The sequence below is a fragment of the Artemia sp. Qi Xiang Cuo genome, chromosome 18 (genome assembly GCF_049724085.1).
Source record: "Artemia sp. Qi Xiang Cuo chromosome 18, ASM4972408v1, whole genome shotgun sequence".
NCBI classification, from domain to species: Eukaryota; Metazoa; Arthropoda; class Branchiopoda; order Anostraca; family Artemiidae; genus Artemia; species Artemia sp. Qi Xiang Cuo.
In genome coordinates, this window is record NC_142811.1 from 38,591,872 (window position 1) to 38,604,746 (window position 12,875).

Consider the following 12,875-nt stretch of genomic DNA (forward strand, 5'->3'; position numbering starts at 1 on the left):
TGTTTACTTGTAGTTGATGATAAAGATAGGCTACTTAACGTTCGTTTTGGGGATTGGGTTGATTTTGCCTCTGGCTCCTTAACTCCTCTCAGACTACTCAGGAGTTAATGCCCCTTACGTCTTTCACCCCTGCTTCAACTCTTTTCGAACTTTCTCCCTTAGGCTCTGTCATTTCCTTTTCTTTCACAATAGCTACTTACAGCTCTTTTTCCTGACTTTTCTAGTATTTTTAATTAGTCATAGGCCTTAAGACAAAAATTGAACAAAATTCCAGATTTATTCACCTTAAAACGTGATCCAATCTGGTATTTTTGGTAAAAGTATTAATCAAGACCAGACATTTTTAAAACATACACTGTCATCTGTCTGGGCTTTTATAATCCACCAGAAGTCCCCAGAGATTCTTAAATTTAGATTATTTGCTTTGGCTAAACGTGGGCCGGTCTCCCCTGTACAAATTTTTATATTTAATTTTGCCCAACTTTAAACTCTTGGATTGAATTCTAAGGATAAAAAGCTGTTATCTAACCGTAATGTGATATGTCTCAAATCACTTTTATGGATTTTATGTTTTCTGAAAATTGTAAGTAAGATAGTGGGTCTATTATATTATAGTATTGCGGGAAAGTAGAACATTGAAAATGTTGAAGGCCAAGTTTAAGTGAAATATAGAATGACGAGTTTCTAAAAACCTATATTCAAAGGAAGTATTTGTAAGCCTTCTTTCCATCACAGAATCGACTGCCCCCCCCCTCTAGCCAAGAAGCTGCCAACGCTCATGCCCTTGACTACACTGACAGCTAAGAAAAGTAAAAATTCCAGCTTATAATAGATTGTAATTACTGTGGATTGTATTGCAATTAATTTAGTCTTCTTTGATGAACCGAAGCATTCTAATACCATATTGAGATTTTGAAGTCAACGGAATGTGAATTAACCCTTACTAGTCGAACTAAATAGGAAGCTGGCAACCGGCTTTGAAAACGCATTCTTGATGAATGTGGAACAGTGGCAGATATTTCATATTTGAATTAAAAACGGGTTAGACTCTAGTTTTCTATTTTTGCTTATTTATTTGTTTGGATACTTCAGCTCTTTAGATCATTGTTATTTATAATAAACCGAAAACAGTTTTAATTACGTAGTAATCAACGCAGTCTTTTCTCTTTCGCAGGCTATGATGGATAGAATAGGCTAGGCCTAGACTTTATCCTCTTCTAATTTGCCACATGACAACAAACCAGTTTATTATAACTACTTATATTCTGGGTATAGGTTTAGATTATGGGATATTGAGAAGGAAAAATGTTAAGAAAACAAGACTTGCTTCCATAATACATAGAATTATTGTAGCTAATGCATTTTGCATGAAGCCCTGCTCTACTTTACAGACATCCACCACATGGCTAATATGGGAGTAAAGTTCATTTGTGATGCAAATGGATTTATATTTAGATTGAGGATGCAATTCTAGGTATATATTTTCCCATTAGGGGGGTGGGGGTATATATTCTGTGAATATATAGGCTCTAATAAATTTATGAATTTTTTAGAAAAACAAGGAAAGAACTGAAGATAAAGGCTCTCCCCCTGAAAAATGTGTTAACTAGGCTTATTCTACATATTATAGAGTAAGAATTGTTTTCTTAGCCTAATATGTTTTGGTCAATATCTACCAAATCAGATTATTGAGTTAGGACTAAAGTGAATACACCATTTGATGCCTTTTTTTATGCTGATTATAAATATAATGAGCATTTCTATTGGAAATGAATTTCAGCCCCCCGCCTATATATGCCAATTCAGGGTTAGGTTAGGTATCGCCTATATCGGGGGGGGGGGCTGAAATTAATTCCCAATAGAAATGCTTAATATTCGTAATAAGCATAAAAAAAGGCATCGAATGGTGTATTCACTTCATTCCTAACTCAATAATATGATTTCGTAGATATTGAGCAGGTTAGGTTGGGTTAGGTATAGCCTATATAGGGGGGGGGGGGCTGAAATTCATTTCCGATAGAAATGCTTATTATATTCGTAATCAACATAAAAAAATGCATCGAATGGTGTATTCACTTTATTCCTAACTCAATAATATGATTTGGTAGATATTGACCTATGTTTCCTTTTGTCCAGCTGGACTCCTAGACTTAAAATACTGGTTGGCCAGTTGGCTAATTTGAAAATTTGTATGTACATAAACTGTTGATAAAATTCTAGTTTTGCTACTTTGGTAAAATTCTGCTTTAGCTAGGCCTACTTTTGGCTGTCTTGGAAAGGGGCTTGGTTTGGAAAATGAAGCTTTCAGGGATGGGTCTACAGGCTAAAGTAGGCCTATGTCCTAGGAAGGTATTTTGAAGTACCTACTTCCACTCCTTCTCCCTTTAGAGGGTTGTGAAATTTGCATACATGACAGGTCTATAGCCTATGTATTGAAATTTTGACAAAACTGAAATTTCAGGGAAGGATCTACAGGCTAAAGTATATCCCGGAAGCTATTTTGAATTACCTACCTCTACTCCTTCTCCCTCTAGAGGGTCCTGACCTATGATGACCTTTAAAAATCTGTGTGTTATAAAATTCTAACCTTTCAAAATAGATCTTCTGCTTAAATAAAGTACAACAAAATTTTTTTCAGCTTCACAACTTTGCTCAGTTGTAATCTATAAGGTTTTAAAGATATGCAAATATATTTTGTAAATTTTGCTAAAAATATTGATATGGCTTAAAATTCTACTCAAATAACAGGAATTGCATTTTCAGAACTAAAGCCAGAGAAAAATAAATTGACAACTAAAAATTAAGGTAACATGTTGTTTTGTCAAAATTTCAATAGGTATAGACCTGTCAAGTAGGCAAATTTCAGGACCCACTAGAGAGAGAATGAGTAGAGGTAGGTATTTCAAAATACCTTCCTGGGACATACTTTAGTCTGTATACCCATCCCTGAAAGTTTTAAAGTAGAAAATTCTACTTTAGCTACTTTTGGCTAACTTGGTTAGGGGTTAGGTTAGGAATATGAAATTTTCTGGGATGGGTCTACAGGCTAAAGTATGTCCCAGGTAGGGATTTTGAAGTACTTACCTCGACTTCTTACCCCTCTAGAGGGTCCTGAAATTTGCCTACATGACATGTATGTGTGTGTGTGTGGACTATACCTATTGAAATTTTGACAAAACAACATTTTACCTTAATTTTCATTTATCGGTTTTTTTTTTCTCTGGCTTTAGTTCTCAAAATGAAATTCCTGTTATTTGAGTAGAATTTTGAGCCATATTAATGTTTTTTTTTTTAATTAGGAAATGTATTTGTATATCTTTAAAAACTTAAAAATTGGGATTGAGCAAATTTTTGAAGCTGAAAACAATTTTACTGTACTTCATTTAAGCAAAATATCTATTTTGCAAGGTTTCACTTTTATAACACACACATTTTTAAAGTTCCTCAAAGGTCAGGCCCCCCTAGAGGGAGAAGGAGTGGAAATAGGCAGGGGCATCCCAAGACTCATTTCATTGGAGGGGGGGGGGTGATTGTTGTAAATTTTATCAAATCAATACCTAATTTATGCCAAATTTTCTGCAGAAATCAAGAATTTTGGGCAATTTTGCAAAATTTATGCCAAAAGTTTTGCCTTCAGCAAAAATTTTTACCAAATACCAAAAATTTTAGAGGGGCAGGATGCCCCTCTCCCCTCCTCAGGACACCCCTGGAGGTAGGTACTTCAAAATACCTTTCTGGGACATATTTTAGCCTATAGAACCATCCCTGGAAGTTTTATTTTCCTAACCTATCCTCTTTCCAAGACAGCCAATAGTAGATAAAGTAGAATTTTACCTTCTCTGGCTTTAGTTCTAAAAATGCAATTCCTGTTATTTGAGTAGAATTTTAAGCCATGTCAGTGCTGTTGTTTTTTTCAAATTTAGGAAATGTACTTTCATATCTTTAAAACCTAATATATTAGGATTAAGAAAAATTTTGAAGCTGAAAACAATTGTGTTGTAACTCATTTAAGCATAAGACATATTATTCAAGTTTTTAGTTTAATATCATACAGACTTCGAAAGGTCATCAAAGGTCAGGACCCTCTTGAGAGAGAAGAAGTGGAGATAGGCACATCAAAATACCTTCCCAGGACATACTTTAGCCAGTATAGACCTACCCCCAAAAGTTTTATTTTCCTAAACTTACCCCTTTCCAAGATAGCTAAAGTAGACTTTTACTGCCACTTTTTGCTGTCTTGGAAAGGCATTAGGTTAGGAAAATGAAACTTTCAGTATTGAATTTGGGGCCAAAAACATACTCTGGGAAGGTATTTCCAAGTTTCCATGTTAACCCTCTTCTGATTTCTGAGTCTTAGAAATTTGCTACTTGAGAGGTCTATAGGCTACGTATTGAAGTTTTGGCAAAATAATAGTTTACCTTAATTTTTAGTTATCAGTTTCTTTTTTGTGGTTTTAGGCTAGCTCTGAAAACCCAATTCTTGTTATGTAACTAGAATTTTAAGCCATGTCAATGGCTTTTTTCTAAATTTTGGAAATGCTTTTGCAGATCTTTGAAGCCTCATAAATTGTAATTGAATATAGTTGTGAAGCTGAAAACAGTGTCTTGTATTTCATTTAAACAGAAGATCTGTTTTGCAAGGTTTCACTTTTGTAATAAAAAAAATTATAGGTCATCAAAGGTCATTGCCCTTTAGAGAGAGAGAAGGAGTGGAGGTAGGTACTTCAAAATACCTTCCTGGGGCATACTTTAGTCTGTAGACCCATCTCTGAAAGTTTCATTTTCCTAACCTAACCTATTTTCAAGATAACAAAAAGTTGCCAAACTAGAATTTTAACTTATGCATTTCCAATGCATTCTGTCTCCTGTCACTCTTGGTTTTCTGGTTCTGGTTTTATTTGGCTATACATTTGCATGTTAGGGTTGATTAGGAATAAAGAGTAGCAGAACTGCATGTGTTAACTACAATTATTCTGCATATTAGCTATGAAGCAAGCTTTGGTTTTATTAACATATTTCCTTCTCAATAGCCCCTAATCTAGACCTATACCATGTTCTGATTATAGGTAAATATAGAATGTACAAGATTCCATTACCTCTACATGGACCCCACTCCCTTCCAGATGGTCCTTTACATATGGAAGCTTCCCCTGTGTAAGGGAGATGTAGCATCCTCAATCCCTCACTCTTAATGCTAAAGTTTTTCAGTAGGCTACTTTTAAAGAAAGCTTCTTATTCTAATTAAATGACCATTATGTTTCAGGAGTTGTTCTGAAAGCATTGAGACAAAAATCAAACTCTAGCATAAAAAGCGAGATATTGAGGAGTCATTTACAGAGTTAATTCTGTTTGTTGTAGTTTTAATATTGCTCTTTTCTGTTGATTTTTTTTTTTTAATATTTAATTTCTGATTGTTTTCCATATAATGCCAGGAAATCCAGCTTCCCCTCAATAGAAAATTCTTTACCCTCTACAGAAAGTTCCTCCCATGTAAAATACCCCCCCCCCCTCAACAATTCTATCCTTGCTGAAGATGTTCCATGTAATTTCTTTGTAGACAATTCCACCTGACAAATTCTCCTTGGACCACTTTCTTTAGAAAAAGACTTTTTTTTAATTGTTTTTCACATCATGCTGGAAGTCACCCCTTCTATGTTTTTTTTTGGAAATTGCCTCCCCCCAGTGGAAAATTTGCCCCCACAGAAATCCCCTCCCCCAAAGAAAAATCCTTCAGACAATTCCAACTCTGCCAAAAACTTTCCTTGAACAATTCCTCTAGAACATCTCCACATGTAAAATTGAGTTGGCAAAGAGAATCTAAGCCAAATAAAATACTTTTGTATAGGAATTCTTGCAAATTCCCCTAGTGCAAAATTTTGCCTGCAAAGCTAAACCTGGAAACTTCCCTCCCCACAGAAAATTTTCTCTGTAGAAATCCTCCCCTCCACCATAAAAATATGTATACTTTCCAATAATGGATACTAAATGTAAACAACAGACAAATGTCACAACCTACAAATCTTTCCCCCTGATCATTCAAGATCAGCACAGGCATTTAGCAAAATTTCTAACCCTGGCAGTGGTGGACCCAGAGGGGGGAGGGGGTGCACCCCCCTAGCATAGTAAAGTACATAGTAGTGTACTTTACTTAATTAACTCAGGTTTGCATTAATTAAACTTGCTCCTAATGCAAGTTTATCAGATCAACCTATTTTGAGACCCCCCTAAAAAAATCCTGGATCTGCCCCTGAACCCTGGACTATGGATATTAAACAGATTATAGTTCATATCACTTGCAACAATAGGAATAAGGCCTTGCTGCTGTGAGCAGAATAAGGGAACTTGTGAGTTTACTACATGCAATGCTGATCTTGCATCACAATAGTCAGTAGGCAGGTAGACCAAATAAACATCTACATTCTTTAGTATTATTTAAAAAAACTTTTTCCACAAAATAAGTTTTTCAAAGAAAAGTAAAGAACAGGTAATTAGCCTTTTTCAAGTCACACAGGAACTACAATCTGAGAAAGTAAATATCACAACGTGAAAAAAAATGATAAGCCATCCAGAGGGGGGGGGTGCCTCCTAACGTAGTCTAAAGTAGTGTAATTTACCTAGTTAATGCAAGTTTGCATTAATTAAACTTGCTCCTAACGTAAGTTTATCAGATCAACCTATTTAGTGCCCCCTCCCCTAAAAAAAAAATCCTGGATCCGCCCCTGAAACCATCACATCTATTTCACTAGTTATTAGAAGAAGAAAAAAATTCCTTATTTTCACAAATTTCACCAACCCCCGCCCCCTTTTTTAGAAATCCTACATAGGCCAATCAGTTAAGTCCACAGTATATAAAAAAAAGATTAAGTCATAATTTTTATATAAATTAAGTCATGCCTGTGAGATGGGACAGTTGCAAACCACTTGGCTGGCTCACTAAGTTTTTTTCTGCTTTCTCAATTAAGAATAATACAATTTCAAACCATTTCTCATTGATTGACACATACACACTAACCCGCTAATGCATGAAGAAGTGGGAGGAACTTTTTGTTCGCACCGAGAATGAAGAGCCAGAAATCATCTGTGGTAAACTTACTGCTAATTATATATACAGTGACTACTACTAACAACTCACCACAGCACCCAGCCGCCTGAGGCCAACACAGCTATGTATGCTCCTCCTCCAACTCAATCTATTAAAAGCCTCCCTTTTTACACCCGCCCACAAAGTTCCCATTTCCTTTAAATCTTTCTTTATGACGTCCTCCCACCCCAGACGGGTACGACCTGCTTTCCGTTTAGCCCTAGACAATTGGCCAAAAAGAACAATCTTTGGCAATCTGTCATCCATCATCTGCACAATGTGCCCTAGCCACCTCAACCTTTCTTTCATTATAGCTCGAGAGAGCAGTATTGAACCACATTTTTTGTATAGCCTACTGTTTGAAATACGGTCAGTCAGCCGGGTCTTCACTGCTCCCACCATCTTTACTAATAATAAAAACCAAGGTAAGTGAAGCTGCCCACCTGATCAATCTTTTCATTACCCAACATCACCTTTTCATTTCCACTTATTCCTAGCCTTAGCGACTTTCTTAATAACATTAATTTTCAAACCAATTCTAGCACCCTGAACTCGCAAAACCTCTAAAACTTCATTCATTTTGCTCACAATTTCATCTAGGATGCTTAAATCATCAGCATAATCCAAGTCCAGGAGACTTTTTCCTCCCCATTTGATTCCGTGGTCTCCTATTGCCTTTCCTGTGCTCCTTAAAACAAAGTCCATCAAAATAATCCATATAGAGGGGGATAGAACACAACCCTGCTTAACTCCTGATTTAATTCAAAACCATCTGCTAACCTCATTTCCTACCTTAACAGCAGCAGTGTTATTCTCGTACATAGCACTAATCACTTTAATGTATTTGTCTGGTATACCATACAAGGATAAAACCTTTGCTAAAGATCTTCTATCAACAGAATCAAACGCTTGCTCATAATCTGTAAAACTGAGGACCAAAGGTGTTTGAAAACTCAGGTACTTCTCAATTGTTAGCCTAAGAGTGAAAATTTGGTCAACACATTCTCTACCTTTTCTTAAATCACACTGTTCTTCTCTTAAAACTTTGTCTACGGCATCTCTCAGTCTAAAAAGTATCATACTACTAAGTAATTTACTACCTACAGAGACCAGACTAATGCCTCGGTAATTACCACACTCACTTTTATCACCTTTCTTATAAAGTGGCTTACTTAAGGTTTTCAAAAATCGTTAGGTACTTCCCCTTTTTCAAAAATCACATTCATAATCTCCAGTAACTTAATTCTGACCTCAGAGCCACTATATTTAATAAACTCATTTACCACACTATCAGCACCTGGAGCCTTATTATTTTTTTTATTCTTTTATTACTGTCGCTAATTCCTCATCACAAAAAAAATCTTCCTTCACATCCAAGGTATCACACACTTTTTTAGTTTCCTCTATTTCTTTTCCTGCAGCTCTATCTTGGTTAAGCAAATTCTCAAAATGTTTGGCCCATCTCTCTTTAGTTTTTTCCTTATCGCTAATTGCGTCCCCATTCCTATCTTTAACTGGGCCAAGTCTGGATTGACTACTCTCTCTCAATTTGTTAACATGCCAGTAAAATATTTTACCATTATGCCGTCTAGCTGCATCTTCCAGATCCTCGGCAATTTTATCCCTGGCCTTCTCTTCACACCTCCTTAGTTCATGTTTTAATGCTTTCTCCACTTTCTTTACATTCTTTTTGTTTCCATATGATCTATCACTCAGATAATTCTTGTACAAGTCCTTTCTCCTTTCTATTAAAGATAAAGCTTTTCACTAATATTCTTTGCTGCAGTTCTAGCTTTCTTCCCTAATACACCTTCAGCAACTTCACAAATTATTTTTCTAAAATTATTCCAACCATCTTCCACATTATCAAATTTTAAACTCTCAAGTTTAGTGTTCAACAGTTCCTGGAAAGTTTCTCTCAAGTTCCCATCCTGGAGTCTACCAACATCATAACTTCCCGGGAGGTAGTTACCCTTCCAATTTTAGCATTAAATTAACCCTAGACACTACTAAATGGCAATCTTTACTTTTAATATCAATAACAGCGCTCATATGTATCCTTATATCTTGTATTGATCCTGCCAGTCTTTGGTTTACTATAACATAATCAATAAGGTTTGCTGTCTTACCATCACATCAATACCATGTTAACATATGAGCCATTTTATGACCAAACACCATATTGGTTATAACTAGATTGTTATACCTACAAAATTGCAAAAGTCTGTATCCATTGCTGTTTTCTTTTCCTACTCAAAATTTACCTAGGCTAGGACACCATCTATCCCTATTTCTACCGACCTGGGCGTTAAAATTTCCGAGTAATAACATCATATTTCTGCCTGGGACCCTGTCTATTTGCTCCTGTAATTGTAAGTAAAATTCATCTGAGTCACTAGTATCTCCGTCAGTCAGTTCTACAGGGGCGTATACTACTATAATATAAAAGCATATATAAATCTTAAAGCGAGTGAAACTTAAATTGAATATGCAAATGAAGCTTGAAACAAACAAATATCACTGCAAACAAGAGCTTGGGTTTTGCCTCCTTCTCTCACTGTAAAAGTCTAAAACCTACTGAATCATTGGCGCTTTACTGAAAACGAATGATATTACGAATATTTTGTTTTGTACTTAGGCTACGTTAAAATTACAGTAAATTTTTGAATTAATGAGCTTTCAGCAATTAATATCATTATACATCAGATATTCAGTTTTATTTATTAGTTCTTTCTAAGATTGTTCAAGAAGAATAGTTTCACTACAAACAAGAGTTTGGATTCTGCGCCTTTCCTTAATTGTAAAAACCTAAAGCCTACTGCATCATTGGCACTTCACTGAAAATGAATTGTATTACGAATATTTTCTTCTCAATTTCTTGCAGCATTGAAAATGAATATAAAATTACTGTGAAATAAAATTTTATAGTGATAGATCTTTCAACAATTAATATCATTATATATCAAATATTCAGTTTGATTTTGTTTATACTTTCCAAGACTGTTCAAGACACATACAGTTTTCAGTAAAGCGCCAATAACACAGTAGGTTTTAGACTTTTACAGTGAGAGATGGAGGCAATACCCAAACTCTTGTTTGCAGTGATTTTTATTTGTTTCGAGCTTGATTTGTATATTCAATTTAAGATTTACTCGTTTTAAGATTTATTTAAGCATTTATATTAGTATCTATTATATGTTTGTTTGCATACATTGTTTATTTTATTTCTGTTTATTTTGGGTTTCATTTATTCTCTAATTGTAATTTCTTTGATAGTAATTTTAGCAGTTATTTGTATCTGCTGATCTTAAGTTTAAAATGGCCTTTACTTATCTTTGAAATTTTTTTTTTCGGAAAGTTTTTTTTTAATTAATTTATCAGGAAATGCTTTTGCTAAATCAATTGGAATATCAAGTGGGCATATTGAAGTTCTCTTTAGTTTATTTATTTTCGCCTCAAATCAACAGGTTGTACTACAGTGATATCCTGGTCTGGTGCTAGGGGGCAGGGAATATTACATGAGAGAGGAGGGAGGGTTTGTACAATAGTGGCTAGATGTTTATTTAGTGAATTAGCTGTAATTTCAGGGGGAACACCAAGACTAAAGTCAACATTTTTGACTGTTTTACCACTGATTTTCTTGACTGTATTATACCACTGCTTTGGTTGTGCTTTCAAGAGTTTGCTTACTTTATTATGGTAATACTAGGCTGAAGCTTTTTGAATCTGCTTTTTTTAGAGATTTTAAATCTCTTAAAAAAGTGAGTTTTTAAATCTCAGTGGAAGAGGCTTTTGAATGGGCAGGGAGATATCTGGAACTATTGCTGCTACAGTGGGTTTATTCCCTACTAGAGATCCATCAGTGTAAACATGTAGATGATTTTTGAACTCTGAACTCTGATGTTGGACATTCTCCTTTTTGTCCTGTATAAGCTCAAGGCTGGCTCTTGGTGGACAAAATTTTCATGGCGAAGGGAAAAGGATTTACCTGAATTTTATCCATTGCTTGCCATGATGGAATCCTGATTTGAATCTGCTGCCTAGTGCTCCCATGACAGAGTGAAAATAGGGTGCTGCTCCCTATAAGCTTGAATCCTAGTGTAATATTTGACAGTGGCTTTGGGTATTCTATTGCTCATAGGTACAAATCCTGCTAGTTTACTGGTACAATTACCTTAAATCACACTTGGTAGCAATATGGATGAATCCAGTCTAAGCCAGTCAGTGATGATAGGGCCACAGGACATCTGCTGCATCCCATTATAACACGTACATAAATAAATGTCACAAAACACCGCACATGCCTGGTGGCATTTGACTGTGGCTTTGACTGGAACTGGCACCAAAGCCCCTGGGGAAAAGTATTTAAGTTATAAAATTTGCCCACTGTTTACATGTAGTATTTGTTATTGGGAAGTATGCATACGTTTTTCGGGTGGGGGGGATGAATTTTCTGCTGGGGATTTTCCATGGGGCGAGAAGTTTCCAGTGGGTAAACTTTTCAAAAGAAATTTTACACTGGGGGAGTATGCTAGAATTCCTATACAAAATTTTTATTATATATCTTGCTTTCTCTTTGCCAACTCTGTTTTACGTGTGGATATATTAAGAGTAATTGTCCGGGGTAAATTTTCACCAGGATTGAATTGTCTAGAAGATATTTTTGTGGGGAAGGGGGATTTTTCTGTCGAGATGGAGCCAGATTTCCTGGCATTATGTAAAAAACGATCAGAAATTAAATTAAAAAAAAAAAACAAGTTTTTTCAACTGAAAGTAAAAAGCAATATTAAAACTTAGAACAAACAGAAATTATTATGTATAAGAAGGGTGTTGCCCCCTCCTCAACACCTCTCTCTTTATGCTAAAGTTAGAATTTTTTCCCAATTCTTTAAGAACAACTCCTGAAACCCAAGGGTCATTTAATTAGAACTATAAGAAGCTTTTAAAAGCACAAAAAAGTGATACTTTCTGTCTTTTCTAAGTTTTAATATTGCTTCTTACTTCCAGTTGAAAAAACTTGTTTATTTATTTAATAACAATAAGATAAGATTTTTATTTCACAAAATTTCTATCACAAGTCCCAAAGGGCCAAATTCAAACTCCAGGAGAAAAACAACTAACAGGAAAACAGAAACATCAAACAAAACAGGCAAAAAAAAAATATTGAAAGGTCTGGTAAAAGTAGTTAAAATATATCAAAAAAATATAAATTTTAGGTTTAAAATCTAAAATGTATGAATGATCATAATATATACAAAACATAGGCGACACCTGTACAAGTAAAAAGGACAAATATTAGAATTTTTGTTAACTTTTTCAGTAATGTTGATGACAGTAGTAGTTTTTTCATATCTGGAAGTGATGTAGTGAATGAGGGACAAGATAGGAATGGGTTCAGAAACAACCCAAGGTGGTTGGAATCTGGATGGGGATTGACTTTTATCCATCTAGCAATACACCGTTAGACAGGAGATGGGTCAGAACTTTGGCAGTCACAATACCTTCCTGTGTTTTCACTACATCTGAAGTTATGCTGATTTCCTGATAGTTCTTTGCTTTGTCTTATTGCCTTTCTTGAACATTGATGGAACATGAGAGTTCTTCTAGTCTAGAGGTGCACTTTTTAAGTAAAGGGGCTTTCAAAATATTTACGTCAGAGGTTTGAGATTTTGTTTGGCAGTTCTTTCAGAAACCTTGGGTGTATATTGTTATTTCCTGCGAACTTGTTAGCATCTAGTGCTTTAAGTTGCTTCTTGATGTGCTTGGGACAAAATCATGATAGGTGGTATTGATA

The 12,875-nt window shown here is 35.2% G+C and overlaps 1 protein-coding gene across 2 annotated transcripts in view; it reads left to right on the forward strand.

Annotated features, from left to right (window-relative positions):
• Positions 1-1,017: 1,017 nt before the first annotated feature.
• The window catches only part of CycB3 (cyclin B3), a 55,832-nt gene continuing 43,974 nt past the window's right edge, over positions 1,018-12,875 (forward strand). The window contains exon 1 of one of the 2 annotated variants that reach the window (XM_089103980.1): positions 1,018-1,041. The gene's annotated coding sequence lies outside the window, so the exon portion shown is untranslated. The remainder of the gene's footprint in view (positions 1,042-12,875) is intronic. The other variant, XM_089103979.1, reaches the window with a different exon arrangement.